Source organism: Triticum aestivum, chromosome 4D (genome assembly GCF_018294505.1).
Source record: "Triticum aestivum cultivar Chinese Spring chromosome 4D, IWGSC CS RefSeq v2.1, whole genome shotgun sequence".
In the NCBI taxonomy this organism is placed as follows: domain Eukaryota; kingdom Viridiplantae; phylum Streptophyta; class Magnoliopsida; order Poales; family Poaceae; genus Triticum; species Triticum aestivum.
In genome coordinates, this window is record NC_057805.1 from 15,333,923 (window position 1) to 15,346,436 (window position 12,514).

General features: G+C 43.3%; 1 pseudogene across 1 annotated transcript; it reads left to right on the plus strand.

Moving 5' to 3' along the window:
- The first annotated feature begins 8,688 nt into the window (after window positions 1-8,688).
- LOC123099417 (oxalate oxidase 2-like) lies at window positions 8,689-9,695 on the plus strand (annotated as a pseudogene). The gene has a single exon (XR_006448158.1). The product of XR_006448158.1 is annotated as an oxalate oxidase 2-like (transcript).
- Window positions 9,696-12,514: the final 2,819 nt, after the last annotated feature.

Sequence of the window (12,514 nt, forward strand, 5' to 3'; positions counted from 1 at the left end):
CATGTGATGTTTATCTTTTCTGCATCTTATCTTGCTTTGATTGACGGTAGCATTATAAGATGATCCCTCACTAAATTATCAAAGTATAAGTGTTCTCCCTGAGTATGCACCGTTGCGAAAGTTCTTCGTGCTAAGACACCACGTGATGATCGGGTGTGATAGGCTCTACGTTCAAATACAATGGGTGCAAAACAGTTGCACACGCGGAATACTCAGGTTAAACTTGACGAGCCTAGCATATAACAGATATGGCCTCGGAACACGGAGACCGAAAGGTCAAGCGTGAATCAAACAATAGATATGATCAACATAGTGATGTTCACCATTGAAACTACTCCATCTCACGTGATGATCGGACATGGTTTAGTTGATTTGGATCACGTGATCACTTAAAGGATTAGAGGGATGTCTATCTAAGTGGGAGTTCTTAAGTAATATGATTAATTGAACTTAAATTTATTATGAACTTAGTCTTGGTAGTATTAGCATATCTATGTTGTAGATCAATAGCTCGCGTTGTTGCTTCCCTATGTTTTATATATGTTCCTAGAGAAAACTAAGTTGAAAGATGTTAGTAGCAATGATGCGAATTGGATCCGTGATCTGAGGTTTATCCTCATTGCTGCACAGAAGAATTATGTCCTTGATGCACCGCTAGGTGACAGACCTATTGCAGGAGCAGATACAGATGTTATGAACGTTTGGCTAGCTCAATATGATGACTACTTGATAGTTTAGTGCACCATTCTTAACGGCTTAGAATCGGGACTTCAAAGACGTTTTGAACATCATGGACCATATGAGATGTTCCAGGAGTTGAAGTTAATATTTCAAGCAAATACCCGAGTTGAGAGATATGAAGTCTCCAACAAGTTCCATAGCTAAAAGATGGAGGAGAATAGCTCAAGCAGTAAGCATGTGCTCAGATTGTCTGGGTACTACAATCGCTTGAATCAAGTGGGAGTTAATCTTCTAGATAAAATAGTGATTGACAGAATTCTCTAGTCACCATCACCAAGTTAGTAGAAACTTCGTGATGAACTATAATATGCAAGGGATGACGAAAGTAATTCCCAAGCTCTTCATGATGCTGAAATCGACGAAGGTAGAAATCAAGAAAAACATCAAGTGTTGATGGTTAACAAGACCACTAGTTTCAAGAAAAGGGCAAAGGGAAGAAGGGTAACTTCAAGAAGAACGGCAAGCGAGTTGCTGCTCAAGTGAAGAAGCCCAAGTCTGGACCTAAGCCTGAGACTAAGTGCTTCTACTGCAAAGGGACTGGTCACTGGAAGCGGAACTGCCCCAAGTATTTGGTGGATAAGAAGGATGGCAAAGTGAACAAAGCTATATTTGATATACATGTTATTGATGTGTACTTTACTAATGTTTATAGCAACCCCTCGGTATTTGATACTGGTTCAGTTGCTAAGAGTAGTAACTCGAAATGGGGGTTGCAGAATGAACAGAGACTAGTTAAGGGTGAAGTGACGATGTGTATTGGAAGTGGTTCCAAGATTGATATGATCATCATCGCACACTCCCTATACTTCCGGGATTAGTTTTGAACCTAAAATAAATGTTAATTAGTGTTTGCGTTGAGCATGAATATGATTGGATCATGTTTATTGCAATACGGTTATTCATGTAAGTTAGATAATAATTGTTGTTCTGTTTACATGAATAAAACCTTCTATGGTCATACACCCAATGAAAATGGTTTGTTGGATCTCGATCGTGGTGATACACATTTTCATAATATTGAAGCCAAAAGATGCAAAGTTAATAATGATAGTGCAACTTATTTGTGGCACTGCCGTTTAGGTCATATTGGTGTAAAGCGCGTGAAGAAACTCCATACTGATGGACTTCTGGAATCACTTGATTATGAATCACTTGATGCTTGCGAACCATGCCTCATGGGCAAGATGACTAAGACCCGTTCTCCGGAACAATGGAGCGAGCAACTGACTTATTGGAAATAATACATACTGATGTATGCGATCCGATGAGTGTTGAGACTCGCGGCGGGTATCGTTATTTTCTGACCTTCACAGATGATTTGAGCATATATGGGTATATCTACTTGATGAAACATAAGTCTGAAACATTTGAAAAGTTCAAAGAATTTCAGAGTGAAGTGGAAAATCATCGTGACAAGAAAATAAGGTTTCTACGATCTGATCGCGGAGACAAATATTTGAGTTACGAGTTTGGTCTTCAATTAAAACAATGTGGAATAGTTTAACAAATTCGTGCCACCTGGAACACCACATCATAATGGTGTGTCCGAACGTCATAACCGTACTTTATTGGATATAGTGCAATCTATGATGTTTCTTACCGATTTACCACTATAGTTTTGGGGTTATGCATTAGAGACAGCTGCATTCACGTAAAAAAAAGGGGCACCATCTAAATCCGTTGAGACGACACCGTATGAACTGTGGTTTGGCAAGAAACCAAAATTGTCGTTTCTTAAAGTTTGGGGTTGCGATGCTTATAAGAAAAAGTTTCATCCTGATAAGCTCAAACCCAAATCGGGGAAATGTGTCTTCATAGGATACCCAAAGGAGACAATTGGGTACACCTTCTATCATAGATCCGAAGGCAAGATATTCATTGCTGAGAATGGATCCTTTCTAGAGAAGGAGTTTCTCTTGAAAGAAGTGGGTGGGAGGAAAGTAGAACTTGATCAGGTAACTGTACCTGCTCCTTTATTGGAAAGTAGTTCATCACAGAAATTTGTTCCTGTGACTCCTACACCAATTAGTGAGGAAGCTAATGATGATGATCATGTAACTTCAGATCAAGTTACTACCGAACCTCGTTGGTAAACCAGAGTGAGATCCACACCAGAGTGGTACGGTAATCCTGTTCTGGAGGTCATGTTACTTCACCATGACGAACCTACGAACTATGAGGAAGCGATGATGAGCCCAGATTCCGCGAAATGGCTTGAGGCCATGAAATCTGAGATGGGATCCATGTATGAGAACAAAGTATGGACTTTGATTGACTTGCCCAAATGATCGGCGAGCCATTGAGATTAAATGGATTTTTAAGAGGAAGACGGACGCTGATAGTAGTTTTACTATCTACAAAGCTAGAATTGTCGCAAAAGGTTTTCGACAAGTTCAAGGTGTTGACTACGATGAGAGTTTCTCACTCGTATCTATGCTTAAGTTTGTCGGAATCATGTTAGCAATTGCCGCATTTTATGAAATCTGGCAAATGGATAAACAAAACTGCATTCCTTAATGGATTTATTAAAGAAGAGTTGTATATGATGCAACCAGAAGGTTTTGTCGATCCTAAAGGTGTTAACAAAATGTGCAAGCTCCAGCGATCCATCTATGGACTGGTGCAAGCATCTCGGAGTTGGAATATACGCTTTGATAAGTTGATCAAAGCATATAGTTTTGTACATACTTGCGGTGAAGCCTGTATTTACAAAAAGGTGAGTGGGAGCACTACAGCATTTCTGATAAGTATATTGTTGATCAGAAATAATGTAGAATTATCATGCAAAGCATAAAGGAGTGTTTGAAAGGAGTTTTTCAAAGAAAGACCTCGGTGAAGTTGCTTACATATTGAGCATCAAGATCTATAGAGATAGATCAAGACGCTTGATGAGTTTTTTCAATGAGTACATACCTTGACAAGATTTTGAAGTAGCTCAAAATGGAACAGTCAAAGAAAGAGTTCTTGCCTGTGTTACAAGGTGTGAAATTGAGTAAGACTCAAAACCCGATCATGACAGAAGATAGAAAGAGAATGAAAGTCATTCCCTATGCCTCAGCCATAGGTTCTATAAAGTATGGCATGCTATGTACCAGATCTATTGTATACCCTACACTGATTTTGGCAAGGGAGTACAATAGTGATCTAGGAGTAGATCACTGGACAGCGGTCAAAATTATCCTTAGTGGAATAAGGATATGTTTCTCGATTATGGAGGTGACAAAAAGGTTCATCGTAAAGGGTTACGTCGATGCAAGTTTTAGCACTGATCCAGATGACTCTAAGTCTCAATCTGGATACATATTGAAAGTGGGAGCTATTAGCTAGAGTAGCTCCGTGCAGAGCATTGTAGACATAGAATTTGCAAAATACTTACAGATCTGAATGTGACAGACCAGTTGACTAATCTCACAAGCAAAACATGATCACACCTTAGTACTCTTTGGGTGTTAATCACATAGCGATGTGAACTAGATTATTGACTCTAGTAAACCCTTTGGGTGTTGGTCACATGACGATGTGAACTATGGGTGTTAATCACATGGTGATGTGAATTATTGGTGTTAAATGACATGGCGATGTGAACTAAATTATTGACTCTAGTGCAAGTGGGAGACTGAAGGAAATATGCCCTAGAGGCAATAATAAAGTTATTATTTATTTCCTTATTTCATGATAAATGTTTATTATTCATGCTAGAATTGTATTAACCGGAAACATAATACATGTGTGAATACATAGACAAACAGAGTGTCACTAGTATGCCTCTACTTGACTAGCTCGTTGATCAAAGATGGTTATGTTTCCTAGCCATAGACATGAGTTGTCATTTGATTAACGGGATCACATCATTAGGAGAATGATGTAATTGACTTGACCCATTCCGTTAGCTTAGCACTCGCTCGTTTAGTATGTTGCTATTGCTTTCTTCATGACTTATACATGTTCCTATGACTATGAGATTATGCAACTCCCGTTTACCGGAGGAACACTTTGTGTGCTACCAAACGTCACAACGTAACTGGGTGATTATAAAGGTGCTCTACAGGTGTCTCCGAAGGTACTTGTTGGGTTGGCGTATTTCGAGATTAGGATTTTCACTCCGATTGTCGTAGAGGTATCTCTGGGCCCACTCGGTAATGCACATCACTATAAGCCTTGCAAGCATTGTAACTAATGAGTTAGTTGCGGGATGATGTATTACGGAACGAGTAAAGATACTTGCCGGTAACGAGATTGAACTAGGTATTGAGATACCGACGATCGAATCTCGGGCAAGTAACATACCGATGACAAAGGGAACAACGTATGTTGTTATGCGGTTTGACCGATAAAGATCTTCGTAGAATATGTGGGAGCCAATATAAGCATCCAGGTTCCGCTATTGGTTGTTGACCGGAGACGTGTCTCGGTCATGTCTACATTGTTCTCGAACACGTAGGGTCCGCACGCTTAAATTTTGATGACGGTTATATTATGAGTTTATGTGTTTTGATGTACCGAAGGTAGTTCGGAGTCCCGCATGAGACCGGGGACATGACGAGGAGTCTCGAAATGGTCGAGACATAAAGATCGATGTATTGGACGACTATATTCGGACATCGGAAAGGTTCCGAGTGATTCGGGTATTTTTCGGAGTACCGGAGAGTTACGGGAATTCGCCGGGGAGTATATGGGCCTTATTGGGCTTTAGGGGAAAGAGAGAGGAGAGGCTGCGCCCCCCCCCCAAGGCCTAGTCCGAATTGGACTAGGGGGAGGGGTTGCGCCCCCTCCTTCCTTCTCTTCTCTCCCCCCTTTCCTTGACTCCTACTCCTACTACTTGGAAGGGGGGGAATCCTACTCCCAGTGGGAGTAGGACTCCTCCTAGGGCGCGCCATAGAGAGGGCCGGCCCTCCCCCTCCTCCACTCCTTTATATACGGGGAAGGGGGCACCCCTTGGAGACATAACAATTGATCGCTTGATCTTTTAGCCGTGTGCGGTGCCCCCCTCCACCATAGTCCACCTCGATAATACTGTAGTGGTGCTTAGGCGAAGCCCTGCGTCGGTAGAACATCATCATCGTCACCGCGCCGTCGTGTTGACGAAACTCTCCCTCAACACTCGGCTGGATCGGAGTTCGAGGGACGTCATCGGGCTAAACGTGTGCTGAACTCGGAGGTGCCATCCGTTCGGTACTTGATCGGTCGGATCGTGAAGACGTACGACTACATCAACCGCGTTGTGCTAACGCTTCCGCTTTCGGTCTACGAGGGTACGTGGACAACACTCTCCCCTCTCGTTGCTATGCATCACCATGATCTTGCGTGTGTGTAGAATTTTTTAAAATTACTACGTTACCCAACACTATCATTGCTCACCTCCGACGTCGGACGGTGCCTCATCCCAAGTCAAACCCGCCTTTGCCTCCACGACCTCTTCTATGCCACCTTTGCCTCCTACTTCTTATGTCAGATGACGCCACACTTTTCTGCCTCATCAACGGACACCACCCTCGGTGAGCTCCTCATCTATTGCTCGTGCTTGCCATGCTTAGGAGGTCCATGCATAGGTGCATGTGTTGTGACATCGCTGTGGATGAATATGAGTAACATTGTTTATATATTTATGTGTGTTCATGAATAATACCGGAATTGAGATGAATAATTGTGCGGCATCATGGATGGATATGCTTGTGGTATTGTTATGTTTTAAATGTACCCATAAGATTATTATCTTTCATGCTTTAATATAACTAAATATGCATAGTTTTATGATTTATTTGGACTAACAAATTAATGAAGTGCCAAGTGTTAGTTGCTGTTTTGTGTTTTAGGCTTCAGGAAAAATAAAAGTTTAAAGCCGCGAGCTATGCCAAAAGCTTCAAACTCAAAGTAAGCTAAATGGCGCTACAGTGCCGCTAAATGTCACTATATCTAACCAAAACAACTAAATTATACATAGGCGACGTTTAGCGCAATGTGGTAATTTGGAGGGGGAAACCCTACGATAATCAACAATGCACTTCAGTTAAAAAAGAATCACTTACTATGGGCTGAGGAGTGGCTAGCTACCTAGCAGTTTTTTTGACCAAGGGAGCCACGGAAGCAACACAGATCATCGAAGCAGTAAAGCTTTGGTCAATAGGGTATAGTGAGATGTCTCCGTAATTGATGGTAACGTCTCCTCCTATTGAACGCACATCACCGAAAGACCTGAAATAAATTCAGAAAAATATGGCGATCAATGTTAAGTCTAGGACATGAAGCTTGATGGGCTGGGCATACCATGCATTATCCTCCTAACCATCCAACCATAGGTTGAAATTGGTTATTGAGAGAAGGATGAGGATGGGGCCACAGAGCTCATAAAATGACGCGGTAGCTTAGGTTTATAACACATGTGACCCATCGGTGAGATGGTTGGATAGTGTTTGAACGTACCTATTGACATAAAATTATACATATGCCCTACCCATGACTCTTAATCAGGTAGGGTTTGGATATTGCCCATGGCACGAAAATGTGCGCATCCCCAATTGATATGGGTTGGGTATTTACGTGTTCATGAATAAAATTGACGTCCTTATTTGGAAATGTGGCTTTCGGTGCTGTAGATGGCGGCGCAGCTCGCAGCAACAATCGGTAGAAATGTTTTTCCTTCTGAGCTGAGTTCACACGGGAAGACGGGAAGGTGAGAAGCGGAAGGCCTCGATCGATGACGACTGATGGGTCGGTGACATACGGCCATGCAGGTGCGCGCGGGGACGGCAACTGGGGGTTATTCCGGAGACTGAAGACAGGGATGGATCAGGGTCAGAAAGTCTGACTCGCAACAGAGCCCTCCGTTGATTGCTACTGACAATCATGTTTTCGTTGTTTCGCTGGCGCCATACGGATCTTCTTGGCCAATTGAATATTTAAACTGCAAGGAGAGACAAGCCGGGCCCAATATCTGCACTTGATTTGCTCACTGATCGATCAGTAGTAGCCAATGGGAATCCCTTCTCTGCGGAACGTGCTGCTATTATTGGCAACAAGTAATCGATTGAGAAGAGAAACAAAACAAGAAGAGAACTATTTGAGAGAGACCGTAGCCAAGCCAGGTTCAGCCGTTCAGGGTAGGTACGCCGCGGAGCCCACAAGCTTCCCATTTCTGACGACCGATCATGCTACACGATAGTAAACGTTAGCAGATGTCTCTTCAGCGAGTACACAACTACAGATAAACCGGCAGACCACCCAACGGCTGCGTTGCGGATCGAGAATAGCTTGCACATTGCTTTGGCGAGGAAAATTAGCAAGCTCGGTTGAAATGGTAACACACGTCGCACTCGCCCAAGCTCAACGAAGAACGAAACGGCCACGGCTACGTACGTACTCGCAGAAATCCTCGCATGCACTGTGTTCACTTGTTTGATGAGGAATGCCAAAGGTTAGAGCAAACAAGCAAGCACATTATGATCTCCAGTGCATAGACTCGCTCATTGTGTTGAAAAGTTCAGTCGAGACTTGAGAGACACGGCACTTAGCTAGCTTATTCGTTTTACATCTCCTCTGTTTCGCTGTTGAATGAAGACCCTGGCATTTCACCATCAGCACGGCCTTGAACTTCATATGATTGACGCGTAGATGTGTGCACGAATATTAAGAACCCGTTTCCAAGAGCAATATTCCAGTGAGATACACCTCCTCCTTGTCTCTCTTCGTTGGTCCCATTTCCTTAGCAGCCGGCAGTGGTCTTGACTCTCACCTTGCCTCCATCTCCATTTTCATCACAAGCTAGCTCATCCCCACGCAAGTAATATATGTTTAATAGCTCTCTGCCTTGCTTCGTGTGTCCATTTGCACATGCATGCAGTGACGACATGCACATGCATAGCTTAATTAGCTCCATGCATCCATTGCGTGCATCAATCCCCTATATAAAGGACTCCATATGCCTCACCACCCACTCATCCACCACAGCTTAGCAGCAGCAGCAACCAGTGTCTTAGACACTCTCAATCAGCAAACTCTAGCTGATCACTCCTAGCTAAGCTTTGCATAGCAAGCAATGGGGTACTCCAAAAACCTAGCGGCTGGCCTGCTCGCCATGTTTTTCCTAGCTCCAGCCGTCCTGGCTACCGACCCTGACCCTCTCCAGGACTTCTGTGCCGCCGACCTCGACGGCAAGGCAGTCTCGGTGAACGGGCATCCGTGCAAGCCCATGTCGGAGGCCGGCGATGACTTCCTCTTCTCGTCCAAGCTAGCCAAGGCTGGCAACACATCGACCCCAAACGGCTCGGCCGTGACGGAGCTCGACGTGGCCGAGTGGCCCGGTACGAACACGCTAGGCGTGTCGATGAACCGCGTGGACTTCGCACCGGGGGGCACCAACCCGCCACACATCCACCCTCGTGCCACCGAGATCGGCATCGTGATGAAAGGTGAGCTTCTCGTTGGAACCTTGGCAGCCTTGACTCCGGGAACAAGCTCTACTCAGGGTGGTGCGCGCCGGGGAGACGTTCCTCATCCCGCGCGGGCTCATGCACTTCCAGTTCAACGTAGGCAAGACCGAGGCCTCCATGGTCGTCTCCTTCAACAGCCAGAACCCCGGCATCGTCTTCGTGCCACTCACGCTCTTCGGCTCCAACCCACCCATCCCGACACCGGTGCTCACCAAGGCGCTCCGGGTAGAGGCCGGGGTCGTGGAACTTCTTAAGTCCAAGTTTACCACCGGGTTTTAATTCCTGGGATACTGCCCATAAATGATCATATATCATTCGGTATATGCATGCTAGCGAAATTTAATAATTCTCAGCAGAAGGTATCTATTCAAGCTTTTGGTTAAGCTCGCATGCAGTTGTAATAAAATTGAATAAGTTAGCCTCGTGGTTCAGTCATCAGAGCCAATACGAGGAATTGAAATGTACTACTTTTTATTGTCTTCATTGTTCTTTTCATTGTACAGAATATATAATTATCATTTTCGCATATTTGTCCGATTACCCTTTTATAAGTTAGACATGCTCTCAAGTCGACATCAACAAAGGGAAAGGTATCGGTACAGAGTCACGTCAACTTCGGATATAGACAAGGCTAAGGAAGAAGCCTTAAAGTATTTACCAAGACTACTATGGCGTGGCGAGCAATGTCCAAATCATTCAGAAAACATGTTCTCAAGTTACAGGCAAAACGCAAAATATACCGGTCAATGCATTATAGCAATCTCCAAAATGTACAAAAAGAACATGAGAATGGTTTTTCTACCATGCATGGGATATCCCATAAATGGATCCACTGTCGGTTGTTGCTTTGACATTCGTGCTATTTTTTGGTTAATGTCAAAATTTATCTTGTGTCCTAATGTTTTTTTTGTTTCAATGTGCATATAATCTTATTTGAGGATGCAGCAATAATAACACTTGTTTTATATCAGATTTGTTGATAAATGATGATACACAACAAACCACTATGACGCACTTTTAAATGAGGGGGAAAAAATCTAATGTGACACATTGAAAAAATTTATATTTTAAGTTTTTAACAACAACCAAAAGAGTAGCACGAAACTCAAAGCAATCACTGACGGTGGATTCATACATGGTAGAATATCATTTCTCCAAAAAGCACGCTCTCAAGTTATTGGAATGCATTGTAAATGTATTGGTTCAAGCTTTGTGCACGTATGTAAATGCATCCACATCTTCTTTTTATTGTTCCATATTGCAATATCCCAATTTCCCGGACAAGACACGTTTTCGGATACTGCCATACAATTACAACCTATCTTTGCTCAATGGGTACAAAATATCCATGCTACGGGGGCAGAGGGATTTTTGCACACTTCTACAAGATTTGATAGCTTATTATCAAGGACGCTGTTATGGTGGAAATGCAATAGATTGCTTGTGGTAATGGTAGGAATTTTCATTCTCCCAACAAGACCTTGATTGCTCTCCTTACTAAGAAATATGGGGCAACCCATACTGTGGACTTTGGTCCAGTTAGTCTACTCCATGGGATCCCAAGATCTTTCCCAAGGTCCTTGCGCTTCCTTTGGGCACCATTTTGGCTCATCTCATCACCAACAAACATAGCAATTTTATTCGGAGACTGACAATTCAAGATGATTTCATGCTGGTTAGCAAATCTATCAAGTTATTCCATCAGAGGAAGATTCCTATGGTATTACTGAAGCAATGTCACGAGGGCTTTCAACAATGTTCCGTGGTGATTATTGCTGAATGTGATGTAGATTCGTGGCTTTGGGGCGAGGTGATGCTCTTGGATTTTTTATGCTTTCTTCCGTTAGCACGAGAGTTTGATCAATGGACACCTGAGCAGCAAAATTTGGCATGTGCGTGTGAGCTCAGCCGGGGTGATCCATTGTCGCCTCTCCTTTTTTTCATAATTATGGATGTAATGAATGCCATGGTGTTGAAATTTGAGAGTAGTGAGATATTGGAAGGTTTGGAACAATAGGGTGTTCGGCATTGATTTTCTCTTTTCGCTGATGATGTGTGGCTAAGTTTATCAAGCCTTTACCAAATGTGCTCACTGCGGTGAAGGAGATGCTTGGTTTTCTTTGGAAGCGTCCGTCCTTGTAGAAAATTTGAATAAGACATCTACTGCTCCAATCCGATGTGAGTTCGTTGAGGTGCAAAGGCTCACTGCTTTTTGCCTTGTGAAGTGGCACCATTCCTCTGTAACTACCTCGACCTCCCTCTCTCATTGGTGGCCCTTACAATGGCAGGCCTGCAAACACTAGTCGATGAAGTGGCTCGTGGTTTAGCTACCTGGCGTACCTCCATGCTCACCTACAGCGGGATGATTGTGTTGTTCAAGCCGGTGTTCAAGACTGTGCCATCATCGTTTGACCAGACACATGTGGTGGAGATCACATGAAAATGGGAATACAAATACGAGTAAAGAAAACAAAACCGGTTACGAGGATAAACGGTATAGTGATAAAGGAGTTGATCACAGGGATACCAATAATATCTCACGTAGGGTTTCCTAACGTCTCGGGAAGTAGAGGGAATAGTATCCGGGACAAAAGGTTCACTCGAGAACTTTGTGAATATGTGGGAGTTAACAAGGGTATCCAGATTCCGTTGTTAACTATTGATCAGAAGGTGTTCCGGGTCATGCCCGCTTATTTCTGAAGTAATTATTATGGAAACTAAATGTTGAGAGAATGAGCATCGAAAGTTTTTCGGATGGTCCTAAAAGTGTTTTGGGAATTCCGGAAAGATATAATATGTCAAAAAAGGTCTATATATATATATGGAAGTTTTCAGAAAGACGAAGGTTCTAGAAACTTCCAAAAAATCCAGAATATATTTCAGAAGAAATACCCTCTTGGGTTGGCCCCAACGCAGCCCCTAGTGGGCAAAAAGCCACGATCTAATCCCGGTCTAATTGCTCTTATAGTTTAGACTTCTAATTAGACAGGCTCTAATGCCGATCTAATTGGTCTAATTGGATTAAAATCCTAATTAAATGTGAACGCAACTAGGCTTCCCCTCTCTCTCTTTCTCTAGTTTTCTCGGAGCTCTTCTTCGTGGACGTTGAAGTGCTGCTGGATCACTACTTCGGAACTCGTGGATACTTCAGAGTGCACATCTACTTTGACTCTTGATTGGCGGATTATCTCAGAGAAATTCTCACAGTTGGGAGGTATAACCAGTTGCGGAAATTGTCATGCTTCACTCACAGCCAGGATCAGCCCATGTCCCAAGTCAACCCTTGTAGCTACATGCGGAGGCCTGACTACCTGGGGCCTCGCGCCCTGCATTTTTGCATGTTCATG